Below are 17,813 nucleotides of genomic sequence, written 5' to 3' on the forward strand. Positions count from 1 at the left end.
CAGAATCAACATATTTCCTAAACTGATAAAAAACACAGAACTATCTGGGTCTGAAGATATACACCTTCTAAAATACGTGAAAAGCATTGCTAGATTTATGAGTTTTTTTCTCCCCCTCATGCTTTGCTTTTGCATTTTAAAATATACCTTCCTTATAAGGAGCCAGCATTCTGATTATTCACATAGAAATACCCACTTTAATCAAATAAATCTGCTTAGCTTTTCGATTGAATCAACTTCTCGAATTGATCCATCCTTGAATCTAAAGGTTTGTTGAAATAGTGGTGAAGCTGACAATAGGGGAGGGATGAGTGAGCTTTGTGATTGAACTCAATATTATAATCTCAATATTATAATCTTAATTAATCTGAGTTAAACAACACACATACACAGGTATGTAGATGAAAATAGGGCATAAAGTAGTTTCAGGTAAAGCAATCTCAAAGGACAGTAACAATACATCAAGTTAAGGGAATTTAACAAGCCACTTGTCTTCATATTCCCCAAGTTTTATTCAACTGTGGGCATATTTTAGTACTCTGACATTATGAAATGTAAAGTTTATGTTCTTTGAGTATCATTTCAGACACTTCATATCCTTTCAGATCTTTGAGAGTAAAAATCAGGTGAATTTTAACCACAGACCAAAAAAAAAAAAAAAAGGAATATTTTTGTAAAAGCTTGTATTAGGATATAAAAACATTCATGATCTCATAAATGAGAAATTCGTTTACTCAGGTCCAGGTTTGTCTTTCTGCTCTAGGTTTCTTGGGTAGACGTGTTGACTGGAACAGCCTTTTATGGCTGATTATGGATTGGAGTGTCTGGATTTCTAGAAGCTCCTAAGTATTTGATAATCTCTCCTAAAGCAAACTAAATTTCTTTGTTTGGTTATAGTTAGTTGCATGTAGTATGCAATTGTATTTTTTTTTAAATATCTGAACTTAAAGTGAACTCCATTTTATAACATAATAGTATTTGAATGAGGAAAAATTGTGAAAACTTCCAAGAACAAAATGCCACCCCCACACCTTAACAACATACACATATGACATATATTGAAAATATAAGCATGAATCATTATTCGACTTTATAAAGTAAGTTGTTTAGAAGTTTGGATTTAATAATTATTTTGTATTAATAAACTCAGCACCTTTAATAACCTTTCTCATTTTGTTAATAAAATTTTTTGAGAAATAATTAATAGTGCACTTTGGAAAGCAATTTTCTTTACAATCAGTCAGTTGACTATTAGCACTCATAACGTATATTTCCACCGATTTAACACAAATTTTGTCTGAGTCCAACTAGATCCTTGTTCCTTTTAACGCTGGGCTATACATAAACTGAAGTCATGAGTTTGGGTTTAACAAGAGCATTTTGGAGAAGTTTAAAAAGCATACTCTTCTCTTGTTTATGCTGCCAAATATGTTATTGTTTGGCCAAGAGTCTGCAAAATGGATATACTTATTTGTGATGTCATTCTCTGGGCCACTGTAATATAGTTCTTATCTGATTCTTTCTGCAGGAAAGCTTCAAAATGAATTGTGTTGATCATTTAGCACTGTGATTTTAAAATAATTCATTGATACTTGATTTCAAATTACAACTCTCTTAAATTTGTCTTGATGCTTTTTTAGGTTTGTTCTGTTAATTCTGTACTCATGCTCTTGGTTTTTTGTGTTCTTAATTTTTTTTTCCCCTGGCACAATTCCATTTTAATTTAAAACGCTGGAGCAAGGGCTCTGGATCTCAGAATGTGTACATTGCCTTCCAGATGATAATCTGGTTAAAAGTTAAAGTGGTTTTATGTGTGATGTGATTTGTAACAGTGTTTATAATCATGCATTTTATTGTACTGTAAATGTTCTTTTAACATTTTGTGATTTTATAACATTAGACATTTTCTTCATAAAATTGGATTAGATTTAAATGTAAACTGTATCTATCAGATCAAAGAAAAGAATAGAATATATGATAAACATTCCATCTAGTGAGCATTGAGAGAGAATTGCAAGTAATTTGCAAAGAAGTCTCAGTGGGATTAAGGAACAAACAAGACTGAAGACATGTACTTATATAGGTCATATAGAATTAAATACAGTTCAGTGTTTTCCAATTACTTTTGTTCTCAGTATGGTTCTCCATAACTGTTACCCATTCAAGAATAGTGTTTCCTTTCTTGGACAACAATTTCATTTTATTCTATTTCATATCATCTCTTTTTTAATGATTTTTTGTTCATAATTATGTTTTATTTTCTCAAACTTATATGTTCTTTAAAGAGTCAAATCCTTTTAATGAAAAAGAGTGGTCTTCTACCCGCACCCCCCTCAAACACTCCCAATTCTCATCATTCACTGCTTCCCAGAGGCAATTATATTTAATTATGTTAGCTGTTACATTTGTTATTTATCTCTGTATCTCGGGGATGTAGTTCTCTTTCCACTACATCCAACAAATACATGTTCCTTCTGTCCATTCTTAAAGGTAATTACAGATAGTTAGGTCAGTAGCCTGCATTATATTATTATGAATCTATAGACATGATTCACATCTAAGTCACATAGCATATTACTTTTATTTTATTTTTTTTGCTTGAACAACCTACTGTCTCCCTTAAAGTTGGAAATTATCTGTATTTTCTTAATTTTCGATGAATTAATTGCCAATTTTGTGTACTAACCATCAACCCAAGTTTACCTCCAGAAGTAAAATAGTTCTCTAAATATATTCACGTACATCAGATGTCAAACAAAAGTCATCCTTTTGGAAATATATCTCTGTGATTTCTGACTTGCTCTAATCTAGATTGTTTGCTCTCTCTAGACCTTCCTTCTTTACCTTTTAAATCTCTTTTCCTTTTTTTAGATGTATTAAAACACCTGTAGCTTAAAATAGTTAATAATTAAATAATTAATTTTCTTTTAAGCCTATCCACTAGCCGCTTTTTGAGAATGAGTGCATGGAGGTAAATAGTTTTTTAACACTCTGTATATCAAAACATCTGCAGTCACATTTAAGTGACATTCTTTTAGGAATAGAATACTAAATCAGAAAAAAACATTCCCTCAATATTTTAAGGCATACTTTCTGTAGTCCTGTAGCTTCACATGTGATTTGCAATTCCTTGTATAAACACAGTTTTCTCTCTGAAAATCATGCTTTTGTCATTGATAATAATGTCAGAAGTTGTAGGACTATATGCAAAGTTAGATCCACTTTTATCCATTGTTCTAGGCACTTGGTGGGTCTATTTATTCAAACAACAAATCCTTTCATTCTGAAAATAATTTCTTGAGTTAATTTTCCCTCTCTTTCTCTCTCTCTCTCTCTCTCTCTCTCTCTCGTTTCTTTCCCTATTAGCTCTTGCAAGGACTCTTTTCATTGAGATGTTGAGACTCTAGACCTGACCCTCTGATTTTCTGATCTTTTCTCTCATGTTACCCATAAATGTGTCTTTTTGATCTATTTTTGGTCTATTTTATGTAAGACTCCCTTAATTTAACTTTCTAGCCAATATATTGAGTTTCTATTTTTACTATATATTTTATATTTCCAAAAATTAATTTTTGTTCCCCAAATATCTCTTTTCTTCTTACATCCTGCTCTTCTTGCTTGGATATATTGCTTTCCTTTATCTCTCTGAGAATATTAATGGTGGTAAGGTTTGCCTCCTGCCTAGTGTATTTCCTCCAAGTTCCTTTCTTGCTTCTCTATTTGTTCTGATCTATTTATTATATATGGAGGCCTCCCCAGATATTTCTTAGCTATGGGTGTCTGTTTACCCTTAAAAACAGTGCATTTAAATCTGATCTGAAACGTTGTCTATATATTACAGGTCTTCTGAGCTATGGGTCTCCCTTATTAATGAGTACTTGTTAAATTCTCTTAGTAACCTGGCTTGATTGGTTCATTCAGAAGCCTGCCTCTCCCCCTACCACCACCACCACCATCACCACCACCACCACCACCACCGTACCAGCAATCTTCTGATTATGGGATGTGGTAGTGAATGCCTCCATTTTGGGATATGAGAAAAGTTGGGGGTGAGACAGTAACCCAACATTTAAAAGGAAACTTCCATTGAATCCTACCTTTCTGTGTAGTACTTCAATTTTCCACTTGCCCGTTGTCAAGTCCAGAGACCCTATTGTGTTCTCTTTATGAAGTAAACCTTCAATCTTCTGCTGGGATTTGAAAGGGTCAGTCTCTTTTTTTTTCTTTAAAGATTTTATTTATTTATTCAAGACAGACACAGAAAGAGAGAGGAAGAGACATAGGCAGGGGTGGAAGCAGGCTCCATGGAGGGAGCCCAATGTGGGACTCTATCCTGGGACTCCAGGGTCAGACCCTGAGCCAAAGGCAGACACTTAACCACTAAGCCACCCAGGCGTCCCTGGAAGAGTCAGTCTCTTAATTTTAGGGAGCAGGGGAGAATCATAAGGACATCTAAATACTGTTCTAAAGCAAAAGTTCAAATTACCTCCCTCTTTTTAGCCACATATTCACCACAACTTTAAAATGAAAGTAGTTTGTTTTCTTTACACATTTCTTCTACATTAAATGTGTAATCTATAAAACAAATATATGCAAATATTTTACATGTTTTAAAAATATTAATATACAGCATCAACATTATGTTTTTAGGAGTTACTCATATTGGAATATGTACCTGTGGTTCATTTATATTCTTTTTAAAAAATACTTTAAGTTTTACTCTTATGATTTCAAATTTATAAAATAGGGGAAAAATTAGTATGGCTATCAAATTTACATTGAAATAAATTAAAGGCAATTCTCTAAAAGCATAGGTTAATAACTGGTTATCCTAGAGAAGGAAACAGTATTCTATAGCATAAGACTTTGTCCTCATAGATAGGCAACAATTAACTCTTTTGAAATGGCTGATCCTATTTGCTGGTGGCAATATAGTTTACTTTTTTGTTTTGTTTTGTTTTGAGACGTTTCTGGGACTCTTCATAAACAAAACACAAGAAATGTAATGAAGCCTAGGTAAATGTACTATGAATTTAGGGAATGTCTTGCTTCCATAAATTATGATCATAATACTATTTGATCACTTAAATAACACACAGATTTCATTTTCAACTCCATTCATAAATTGCATAATTTTTCTAAATATAACAACTTTACTGTCTAAATTATATTATTCACGCATTTAATCTACAAGAGGATACATTTTCCAAAAACAATTGTAAAAAAAAAAAAGTTGAGATTTTTTGAGTTATAAAGAAATCAAAATAAACTGTTCTCCTTGTGGATTAAGATCTAATAAATATTTTGAGGTAAAAGTAGACACTCAAACTCAGGAAATTAAATAAAAATATCTCTAGGACTTGAATGGTAAAAGTGCTAATGCAAAGATAAAAGTTACCAAAAAAAGATGAAGACTTAGTAATATGTTATTCATATATAGCATTTTCCTAATAATTCATACTATGTATTTACATGCATACAGAGGCTTGCGTACTTTGCTATTAAAATTGGAACCTTGGCTTCTCTTATTTTTCTACCTTTAATATTTTATCTAGAGAGTATTATGAAACATTTCAACAACAAAGATGTAATCAATATATTTCTTTTCCTATAAGTACAAACATTGTAAAAATAAAATTCCATTTATATAAGCAACCAAATTTACATAACATAGAAATGTAGCTTTTAAAAATTTAATCTAGCATATTTTATATTATGTTTGGTCTCCAAGGGTTTACAATATATGTATATTGTCATTGGATCACTAATTTAAGTTTGAATAATACTAATTATAACCTCTAAAGTTTAAATTACCTAGTGAGTCCTCTGTATCACATTTTATGAAAAGATTATAAAAGTTTCAGGCAGTTAAACTTTTGAAATGTATGCAATGAAGAATTAGGGTAAAACTTTTTTCAGTCTCTATGAAAATGAATTTTAAATTAACAGAACTATTTTGACTCAACCAGTATCATAGGGCAGTTTATAAATTTTATAAATTTAAAGCACAGATTAAAGTAGCTCTAAAATTGAAGGTCAAACTAGTTATTGTTGCATATCTACTATCAGTCAACCACTTATATTAATCTGTAAAATGAATCTTTCAAATTTATAGAAATCTTCTTCTTTTCTAGAAAGACAGTTGTCCAGTCTGTATGTAGATAGATTCTAAGGTTAATATTATTTTAATAATACAAGCTCTCAGAAAAAAATATATTTTCCAATCTTAATATATATATATATATATATACCCAGATTAGAATAACGGGGAAGCATATTTTGTTTACCTCTACCTGAGAGTTGTGATTGTTTTGCATAATGTCATTTCATTACAGGTACTTACCTAAGTATGATAGCGTGTACTTAATTTGCTGATGTGGAAGCATATGAAACCGACAGAACATCCCATTTCAGACTTATGGTTTATGATCTCCTACTGATTGAGTGGAGTGTGTTATAATTTTGTTTTCTATAAAGTTTTGTTCTTAGTTTGACATTATGTAATTTCCCATGCCTATTCTCTCCTTGAAGAGCTTATATTTTAGATCATGAGGAAAATCTAAACAAGCAAACAAAAAAACAATATTACCAATTTTATACGTGCTATAATAAGAAATAATAAAGCAGTAAAGAGTGGGAAAGACTTTACAGAAGGGGATCAAACTTCTTTGTACATAAGTACAAACTTCTTTGGGCTGAATCTTAGAATATAACTATTAGATAGTCAAAAAAGCCGTTTTCGTACAAAAACTTTATTGCTAAACATTATAAAGTATTAGCAGTTTTATGACCCAACTGAATAAATATCTATAGAGTTATACACAAACTGGTAAGGCTTTTAAACAAACAAGAAGTATCATATTTCCATCTATTTATCAAGGCTCTTTTTGGGAAAAATATAAGAAAATATGTTTATTTTATCATTAGGCAGATATACTTTTTATAATACACATAAAAGTAAAAAAAAATTATTACCTGGGATGATATAATGGAATGTATATCCAGAAAGTTTATTTAACTTTTTGCTTCATTTTGATGTTTTCACTTGTAGAGCTGGTTACCTTGATCAAAACATGGAATATGCATATATAATATTGCTAAGGTCTGAGTATTTATGTCTTCTCGAATTCATATGTTGAAATCACCCACAGAGATGATGATAGTATGAGGTGAGGCCTTTGGGAGGTGCTTAGGTATGAGGCTGGAGACCTCATGAATGAGGCTAGTGTTCTTATAAAAGAGGCCTCACAGAGATCCCTCACCCACCCTCCACTACCACCACCATGTGAGAAAGTGCCATGTATGAACAAGGAAATGGGCCCTCAGCAGAACACAACACTGGTACCTTGATCCTGGATGTCCCAGCATCCAGAATGAAAAATAAATGTTCCTTGTTTATAAGCCACTGATCTCTTCTTTAGGGAGCAACCAGAGGGCCTAAGCTAAATATAATGTATTTTTAATAAGTTATTGAATCACTTATCTTAACTCTATTCTGCAGACAAAACTCTATTCCCAACCTTTGCTATATACTCCATAAATATTGTTATTAATCAAACTGAGACTAGACCAAGGACATGTGATATGTTACTGCTATTCTTTCCCATCCTGCATAGCCTATGTTCTTTTCACTGTTCTTTGGCATATCCAACCTTACCAAAAATGTTCTTTTGGCTCCATTAATGATCTATTCTATCCAAAAGTCATATTCAAAATATTAAACAACTAGTCCAACCTGGGAACAGATCACTCAAAGCAAAAACCATCCATTCAGGAAAAAACTTTTTTCTGTGATGATTGTGGCCCTTCCATGCAAACCTGCTGAAAAGCAGGCCTGATTCTAACCACAGGAGATAATATATGTTATAAAGAGATGGAGAGAGTGACATTCTATATGGAAGAGGTCTGAATAAAGAGATAGATACCTATTGTTTCATTTTATTCTTAGATACAAGTTTTTTGAATATAAAGTATTAAGAAACAACCAGCTCAATTTCTGCACTTAACAGATACCCTATTTTCTGTTGAAATTCTGATTTTTTGATATCGATTAATTTATTTACCTTTTACAAAGTGAATCATTATCATTAAACTATCATCTGTTAGAATGCAATTAAGAGTACATTTAAAGCTCCATTAAATGGCTTTCTGGTGTTAATTAAGCAGTTAACAATAGGCAACCTTGCAGAAACCAGATCTGTTAATACAATCATGAAAACAAACTTCCAACAAACTATGCACTAGAGAGCATGAGCCGGACCGCAGATTGTTTATTGTCAAAGACTTGACTGGCTAATAAATGCTGGCAATGGCTTGAGTGCACTGGAATGCGGTGCAGCTGCTGCATTAGTCAGACTTTCCCTTTTCTGAATGCTATAATCCCTTCAATATTGCATTAAATATGTTTTCAATATTTATCTGGATAAAAATGTGCTGAATGTTGCAACAGTTTAATTCTGACGTTTGTCACACAGGAAATCTGGAAAAGGCAGAAGGTAACAGCATCTTTATTGTTAAAATCTAATGCAATTTCTTTCTCTTATCCTATAGGAGAGCACTCATTTAAGACTTTGTGATCACCTCGAGGCAAGCAAATGCCAGCAGCCCTGCAGCCAAACATGAGGACTTAGCGCTTGGCTGAACTAATTTCACCGACCCCTTGCCATCCACGAAGATCTGAGTTTGGGCAGGCCTCTATGACTCAATGTCATGGAGTAGAATATAATAAATGGCTTTGGGGCTTGCTATATTCTATACAGTCCAAATCCTTGACAAGCCAGAAATAGAAATCATTTATTACCATGTCACATATTTTTATTAGGTTTCTCATATGATTATCCAAACCAATTGTTAGTTAATCTACTGGATGGTATGTAGGGAAAGTCACTGAACTTGGAATTAAGATGTTTGAATTGTATCCCAGCTTTGGCACTAAGTTGCAGTAAGCTCAAACATCCCTCACAATCTTTCTTTGACTCAATTTAATCGATAAAATGTCAAGAGTGAGTGTGGTAGATCATATCTTTATAACTTTTAGTTCTATGGCTATTTTTATTTAAAACATAGCCATACAAATGTTTAAATAAATAATGAAATCATGTAATTATAATAAATAATACAATGTCACCATTGAAATGTAATGTTTACATCTTAAAGCTAAATATTGAAATCATAAGACTAACATAACGGAGGATGTGTGACACTGAATCAGAGAAATTTGTATTACAGATTTTCCTAGGGCTGAATTTTCTTGCTGATATGGCAGGAAAATATTGCATTAGGGAGATGTTTCCTCAGTTTTGGAAAAAAAACCCTCCAAACTTCTTGATTTGAATGTGCAGAATTTTTAGTTTCCAAAAACCATTTAACTGGCATTAAGTAAAAGGCTAAGAAGTGAACAGTCTCGACCTTTCTGTATCACTTAATTTAACTTAATCTAGATAATTGAGACTCCTCAAGACAAATGAAGAATGCAAACAAATATGGTATTAGTATATTTTATCTGTCTACCTTTATCTGTCATTTAGACTACCCTTGAAGTTTCTTCTCATTGACCGTGAAAGATGAACAACTTTGTCATGTTTCAAAGTGGCATTGTTGAGAATAGACAAATATAAGACTTATAACCAAGTCAACCTTGAGAAAGTGTATACGCTCTACAGATCAAGTTCCTTAATAACCTTCTTTGAAAGCTGAGAAATTTCTGTTCCCAAAAAACTACAATGACCCGATATAATCATTTTTGACTACCTTACTCAAACCTTTGAAGAACTTTCTCAAGCTGGAGCATTGAACAGTCTAACATGACTCAGCTTGCTTCTCATCAGAAGTTGTTTATCAAAGCCAGTCCTCTGCCCTGCATTCTACCCCATTTCAGAAGATGCCATATCTTTTCCATTTTTCATTATTTTCTGACAGTGTATATTTGATACCCGAGAATGTCATTCTGAAACCCAACATCCATCTTTATTATTAATTCTAATGAAGTTCTCCCAAATGAAATATCTCCACAACCAAATTAGCAAAATAGTGGCAGTTCATAAGTATTTCATGGCTTTTATCAAATTTGGATTGGTGCTACAAATATATTTACTTTCTCAAAGGATGAAAATCTCCTGAGGTCTATGATTATCCTTTTAAAAATATAACATATTTACATACTATACAATTCACACATTTAAAGTATGAAATTCAATAGTCTTTAGTATATACTCAGAGTTGTGCAACTATCACTATAATGAATTTCAGGATGTTGTCATCACCCTGAAACAAGCCTTGTAGCAATTAACAGCTCCTCTTACTCCTTCCCCGATGCTGTCAGTCTTAGGCAACGACTAATCTACTTTCTGTTTCTAGATTTGTTTATTTTGGCAATTTTTTAATATGTGAAACCATTGTGGCTTATGATTGGATTCTTTCACCTAAGATCATCTTTTCAAGGTTCATTTATGTAATAACATATATCAATATTTCATCCTTTTCTATTGTGAAAAAAAAAACTTTCCATTGTGTGGATATACAGCATTTTATTTTTCTATTTATTAGTCAATGGATATTTGGGTCATTTCCACTTTTGGGCTATTATAATTCGGCTATGATCATGTGCTTACAAATTTTTGTGTGGAAATAGGTTTTCAGTTTTCTTGATTATATATATATATATATATATATATATATATATATATGAATGGAATATCAGGGTCATATGATAATTTCTAGTTTAAACTTTTGAGGAACTGCCATGCTGTTTTCAAAGTGATTACATCACTTTACATTTCCAACAACAATGCCGGAGTTTTCCAAATTCTCTATGGCCTCAACACTTATCTTTGTGATTATAACCCGTTAGTGAGTATGAAGTAGTATTAAATTATGGTTTTGATTTACATTTTCTGAGACTTAGTAATATTGAATATTTTTATATGCTTAATGACTATTTGTATATCTTCATCAGAGACGGCAAGTCTTCAACCATTATTTCTCCAAATATTTTTTCTATCCCTTTCTCTTTCTCCTTTTATTCTGCTCCCCCTATTATATGTATGTTGGTATCTTTTATTTCTCTGAGGATTTGTTTATTTTTAAAAAATTCCTTTTCTCTTGGCTCCTTAGACTACATAATCTCTATGAGTTTTTCTTCAAGTGCACTGACAATTCCTTTTACAATTTAAAATCTGCTGTTGTGCCCCTTAGTTATAGTAATTTTTAATTCCAGAATTTCCAGATTCTTTCTTTTCATTATTTCTATCTCTTTATTGGTATTCTTTATTTGATGAGACAGTGTCATCCTCCATTTATGCTTTCCTTTATTTCTTTGAAATATTTGTAGCATTTTGTTTTGTTTTTACATGTTTGTTAAAGCTAACATCTAAATAGTCTCACAGGAATTTTCCACTGCCTGTTTTTTTCTTTTTTTTTTTTTCTATGTGTGAGTCATGCTTTCCTGTATCTTTTCATGTTTTATAACTTTTTTTTTGGAAACTGGATTTTTAAAAATATATTGCTGCAATTCTACATACAGATCTTCCTTCTGTAGGATTTGTTTGCTTTTCTGCTTGCATATTTGTTTGGAGACTTGCCTGAACTATCCTGATAAAGTCTATTTCCTCTGTAGTGTGAGGCATCTGCTATCACTCCTCAGAGGGTGTAGCCAACCTTGGGCACATACACAGACACCCTGGTATATCTGTGGTTTTAGCACAGCTCTTTTTTCCCCCCTTTCTCATTCTACTCTCTGCTAGGCTATCTGTTGGTATCACACCCAGTAGTTAGGATCTACCGATGTAAGCTGATGGCTCTGTGAAATCTAAATTACTCCTCACCCGAATCCAACTAAGTCTGAGGCCCTGCAGAAATAGTTTTTCTAGTCTAGAAAATAGTCAGTCTTCAAGGTTTGTTCTGCCTTCAGTGTGGCTGTCTTACCTGCTCTTTCTTGCTTCTATCTGTTGGTAGTTTGTAGTTCTCATGGCTTGATCAGCCTCCTTTAAATTGCTTATTACCAAAATCTTCAGTTTTCCAGATCGCCTTTAGCTTTAGTTTTCCCACACTGTTCTAAATACAGTTATTTCCTTTGGGTAGAGCTTTGGAGCTCTGTGTTCTTAAGTTCTGTCTTTACCCTTTGGACAAAATCCCTGAGCCATTGATCCTGAGCTGGGAGCAGAGAGAGTGGCCTTCTTTCAGAGAGTATGCTCTGGTTTAATAACAAGGCACCATCTGGACTAGTTGCTTCTAATCTTCTCAGCTTGCCTTTTCCTGCACAGAACCTCTGTTCTAGAGGCCAGCAGGGGCAAGGAAAAATAAGGTCCCCCTATTATTAGTCTTCCTCTCCTGAGGTAGAACTACCACTCTAGGAGCAAGAGTAGGGTGGAAGAAGGAAAGCTAGATAGAGGAACAAAGTCCTGGCCTCTCAGCTGTACAGCTAGAATTTAGGCTCTGCAGCATGGATCTTGGGAGAATGATACATGCTGGTTGCTTGCCTCTCCCAGGGAGACACTATTACACTCGTGGTTGCCGAAGACAGAGGGACCCCCATTATCTTTGCCATACCTACCAAGGGTAGAGATGCTAGTACGCTACTCTGTGGAGTGGGGAAAACAGGAGCAGGTAATGGCTCAGGTACCAGGGATTATTGCTGTTCTTTAAAAAAGTATATTTTCTTGAATGAATATTTCTTTATTTGCCATATGCATTTAGGGCAATATCCACAGACTTAAAAAATATTTAAAAATTTTTTTCATCAGTAATTGTTATTTTGCTGAGAAGCTAGTCTGCAGACCTCCTTATGCCTCCATTCTAGAAGTGTGTCTTCATGTAATTGTTATTTTGCTGAGAAGCTAGTCTGCAGACCTCCTTATGCCTCCATTCTAGAAGTGTGTCTTTATGTTTCTATTTTAACTCTAAAGTACTTGCTAATAGTTGGTGCTTAGAAAAATAATATCTCAGAAAAAGCACACATTTCTTTAAAAGAATACTACAGGAGACCAATTTAACTTCAATGTTAGAAAATGTTGGGTTATGCAGTACTTAGGGTAAGTATTTTCATAGCTCACAGTAAGTCTTCCCCCATGGAAATCTGGGTAATCTAACTACCAGACAGTATGGTTCTCTGTTATACTCATTCATGTTGTTCAGTTCATATAGTATCCAACAAAATATGTTTTATTAAATTGGATAGTTAATGCTACCTAAGAAAGTAGAATAACAGCAGTATCCTTGCACTCACACATCATCCCAGCACACAGTACACTCTAAAATATTCTCAAATTATTTATCTTTCTAAAGTGTTCAGGTTGCTGGTAAGGAAGTTGTTATTGTAGATTAATTAAGATAACATTAGCTACTTTAGTAGATAAAATCCAAAAACTCAGTGGTCAACACATTTCTCAGTCTCATAAAATTCAGAAATTAGTTGACTTAGTGGCCCCCACTTTTTAAATTGTTTTGGCTCTTTAATCTTCAAAACATGGCTCCAGAGGTTACCACTGAAAGATGAAAGGTCATGAAGCATAATAAGTCAAAAGCTTTATGGCCCAGGCTTGGGACTCTTATTTTTTATCTTTTATATTTACTTTGGGATACTGGATTGCTGGCAATCTTTGGCAATTCTTGGCTTGTCAAAGTGTTATTCCATTACCCACCTTCATCTCCATATAGCATTCTCTCTATGTCAGTATCTCCGTGTCTAAATTTTCTCTTTTATAATGACACCAACCATGGTAAGATTAGGGTCCACCCCAGGGATCTCATGTGAACCGAATTACATCGGAAATAATCCTATTGCCAAATAATGTGACATTATGAGATACTGGGGGTATCAATATATGAATTGGAGGGGGAGCAAATTTCAACCCATAACACCACACAAATAGAACATATTATTCTTCTGACCATGAGTAACAACTGTAACTTCTCATCAGTAACTGCATTTAGCACAAAGTTAAGGTTCATCACCTGATGCATAATTCTTTATATAAGATCCAATATTCAGTGACCTAAATATTGAAAACACAGGTTATCATCAAAAACTAGAGTATAGATTTTACCTTGCTTATAACCTAACATGTTAATTTGCTATAGTGTCATTGATGATAAGAAAAATGACAAGTCTCAGAGAAAAAGAACCATACCACTCATGCCACATCAGGTTACATGAGTTTCATGTTTACATCAGGTTCTGTTGACATCTCAAGTCCCATGATTGTGGAGTGTCCCAGGCTGATGCTGTTCATGCAGTGAATCTGCATCACAAATGAGAAATTCTGAGCTTTTGAAACTCCCAATCTTGCAATGAGACTAATACCAATTTTGCTAACCTTTTCCCTCGTGGGAGATATTGTTGTGTCCTTATGATGTAATAACACATTAAATGATTATAATCTATTATTTGCTGTGGAGGCAGACACTATCTCTATCTCCCAAGCTCAAATTCTGCCCGTTGGAAAGAACTCACTTTTTTCAATGTTTTACATGGCTCTTGTGTTTATACTCTGGGAGATTTTTTTTCTTGACATTACTCTCATGGACACATCTGAAGTGAGTTTTGTAAAATGTACATTCTTCTGTGACTATATAATTTTCATGACTACTTTTGTTAGTGTACCTTTGGAGACCTGAAATTTATTTTAAGACTGGAATTGTAAAAAGACTTTTACATACAGACCTGTGCTTTCTTTGGTATTATATTCACTTAAAATTTTGGTAAGCTATATTCCCTTTTGCTGTATTTTATTTGAAAATAATAAATAAGCCAGTCTAGTCTGAAAATTGTGATTCTCAAAATAAAGTCATGGAGTAGCTCTACCAGGTATTAAACTACATGACAAAATGCAAAAATTGAAACAGTTGTAATGGTACGTACATAGATATATCAGTGTAAATTATTTATAGACTTCATTAATAGATATAAGCATAAGTGGTAATTTAAAATATTAAAAGATTAATTTAAATTGGTAGAAGTTCTATATTTTTAAACGAGTGTGGTTGTGATAACTTGTCATCCATTGGGAGATATCTCACTTTCCAATGATCCTAAAATATTTGGGAATAAATAGGAAGGAGAAATTGAAATATAAGAATATTAATACTTCTTCTATTTAGAATATTTTTATATCAGAGTTAGAAATGTCTTTGAGAATTTGACCAAACTCTAGGTTTCATTAAAGGAACTACAGTTGGCTACAGAACCATTGAAAAAAAAATGCAAGGCTCAAGTGCCATAAATAAAATCAAAATACAAACCAAGACTCAGGAAAATACTGTATAATTTCCAAGATGTATATTTTGGAAAAAAACAAATTACAGCATAGTGTATAGTGTACTAAAATTTGTGTAGGCAGTATAAATAGGGGTAGGTGCTTGTATGTACATAAATCATTTCTTGAATACATTAAAAAAATACTGTGGCTCTACAAAGGTAACTCTGGTCGAGAAACATGATAGAACATTTGAGCATATGTGCCCATATATTCGAATATACTTTGTGTTAAAATTTAATAATCATTTTTATCAATATTTAAATATTAAAAGCAACAACAAAAAAGAAACCTAAAAGAATCTATCAGGTAGAAAATTCTTGTCTAAACAAATTAAATATTAGTTTATATAGCAGAATTTGATTATTCAAATGGATTATCCCAGCAGTCATAAAATGATTCATATAATTTATATGTGTAAATCTAACTCTTCTGATCACTATTTCTTTGTAACAAGTTAACCTTGTAACTTAGCATTATAAAACAACCATGACGACTCTGGTCTAGGAATATATTATATTTGTGGCAGAATAACCACAGATAAAAGATTATTATTTTTTCTTCTATCTGGGAAGAAGAAGAGGAATTTTTCCCTTGGTCCCCTAAAAGAAGACATGGAAGTCATTGTGATGATTTGCTTATGAAGGTCTGAGATTCTCTACATTATGGAGAGGAAAGAGGGTTACATTTTTCAGAGAAGCTCTGGGTTTTTAAATTTCACAGTCTTTTAAGGAGTTGGGAGTAGCTGCAGCCTAGGAAAGCCTAGGACTCCTATGTATTGAAGACCCTGAGTGGGACAGGAACAGTGAGTAACTACAGTAAAGAATCAACTCAGGGGGATCCCTGGGTGGCTCGGTGGCTTAGTGCCTTGCCTTTGGCCCAGGGCATGATCCTGGAATCCCAGGATCGATTCCCACATCAGGCTTGGTGCATGGAGACTGCTTCTCTCTCTGCCTCTCTCTTTCTCTCTCTCTGTCTCTCATGAATAAATAAATAAAATCTTAAAAAAAAATTAAAAAAGAACCAACTCAAGATGCCAGGTTATCCAGACTCTACACAATCCAAAGAAAGGCTTGGCCCTTGAAGGGCTCCAAGAGGTAATCTCTAAGTTTTCGTGCCATGTGCCATTTTCCCTAAGAGTGTTTTGTCTATTAGTTTTTCTTGAGGCCGTGGGCTACATGGTATCATTTTGTTCTCTGTAGTGGCTGGAGATTGAGTGACTAAGGCCAGCCCTGCAGGTGTTCATCCATGGTTAAGTGACCAACCCCAGTAATAACCCAGCAACACCAAAACTCTGGTGAGCTTCTCTGGTTAGCATTACTTAGTACATGTTGTCACACATCATTGCTGGGAAGTTAAGCACTATCTTTAAGATCCTACCAGGAAAGGACACAAGGAAGGAAGATTATGCTTGTCCCTTTAGGGACTGCTCTATGTATCTTTACCTTTGCTGATCTCAATCTGCATCCTTTTGCTATATTAAATTCTAAATGTAAGTATAATGGTTTCCTGAGTCCTGTGAAACTTTTCAGTAGCCACTACATTTAATTTGAAGGTGGTCTTGTGGATTATGGATACACTAATGTAGCAAAATTTAGTATTGCAGAAGATGGCTCAGTTGGGAGAGGTGTACATAGATTATAAGGGTACACCTCAAAATGTGGTAGCCTCGAAAGCTTAGGAAGAAGTACAGGTAGCTGAAGTTAACAAATCTGAATGGATCAAATTGGCTTAGATAATAGACATTGCATTGGAGACCATAGTGAACTAAAGACCAGCAATATTTAAACCAAATTACTTCATTGTATAAAACTTCAGAGCTAAGAAGGGAAAATGTCCTCAAGATAAAACTAAACTAAAATTTTCATTAGTCGAGTAAAAAGGACCTTAAGGTTATTATGACAAAAAATACATATGTGTTATTTAAAGATATAAATACATTAAAATTAGTTGAACTGGTTACTCAATATTACCATTTGTTTTATTATTTTTAGAAATATTCTAAATTATTCTGGGATTTAATAAGACCTGGTTGACAATATTACTACTATTTTGCTAAGTATATAAATGTTAAACTGAAGGCAATTTAGCCTTGCATGTCAAATCACTGTTCAATATAGTAATTTTATTTTTAGGAATATCTCCAAGGCAATAAATCATAATAGTGAATATTTAGATACATAAATATATTCATTACACATGTAAAAATAATCAAATAAAAATAAAATAAATAAATTCATCACTACATCATGGAAAATATTAAAAAATTTGAAGTATACCAAATGTTTGTTGTGATTAAATGTATAATAGATTTTCTTAAAAAAAAATAATAGATTTTCTTGGTTTAGTTTTACTTAGTCATATATATATCTATATGTAGTAACATGGAAAATTATTAACATGTTAACTCAAGAAGATGAATATGGAATTGAAAATCTGTTTCATAAGTTGTTAATATTTAAATTGGTGATATACTTAGAATGATGAAGCCATACAAGTTATGAAGTATATAGAGTTGCTTGGAGCAATAAAATTATTTTAATTAACTCGAGATGGGACAAT

The 17,813-nt window shown here is 33.1% G+C and overlaps 1 long non-coding RNA gene across 2 annotated transcripts in view; it reads left to right on the forward strand.

Annotated features, from left to right (window-relative positions):
* Positions 1-17,813, forward strand: part of LOC144291523 (uncharacterized) — a 777,143-nt gene that overhangs the window by 757,463 nt on the left and 1,867 nt on the right. Inside the window, exon 7 of one of the 2 annotated variants that reach the window (XR_013358834.1) lies at positions 8,551-9,129. The exons of the other annotated variant lie outside the window; for it this stretch is intronic. This is a non-coding gene — a long non-coding RNA (uncharacterized LOC144291523). Of the gene's footprint in view, positions 1-8,550; positions 9,130-17,813 lie in introns of those variants that run through there. 2 annotated transcript variants of the gene reach the window in all.

This window comes from Canis aureus, chromosome 20 (assembly GCF_053574225.1).
Source record: "Canis aureus isolate CA01 chromosome 20, VMU_Caureus_v.1.0, whole genome shotgun sequence".
Classification (NCBI taxonomy): Eukaryota; Metazoa; Chordata; class Mammalia; order Carnivora; family Canidae; genus Canis; species Canis aureus.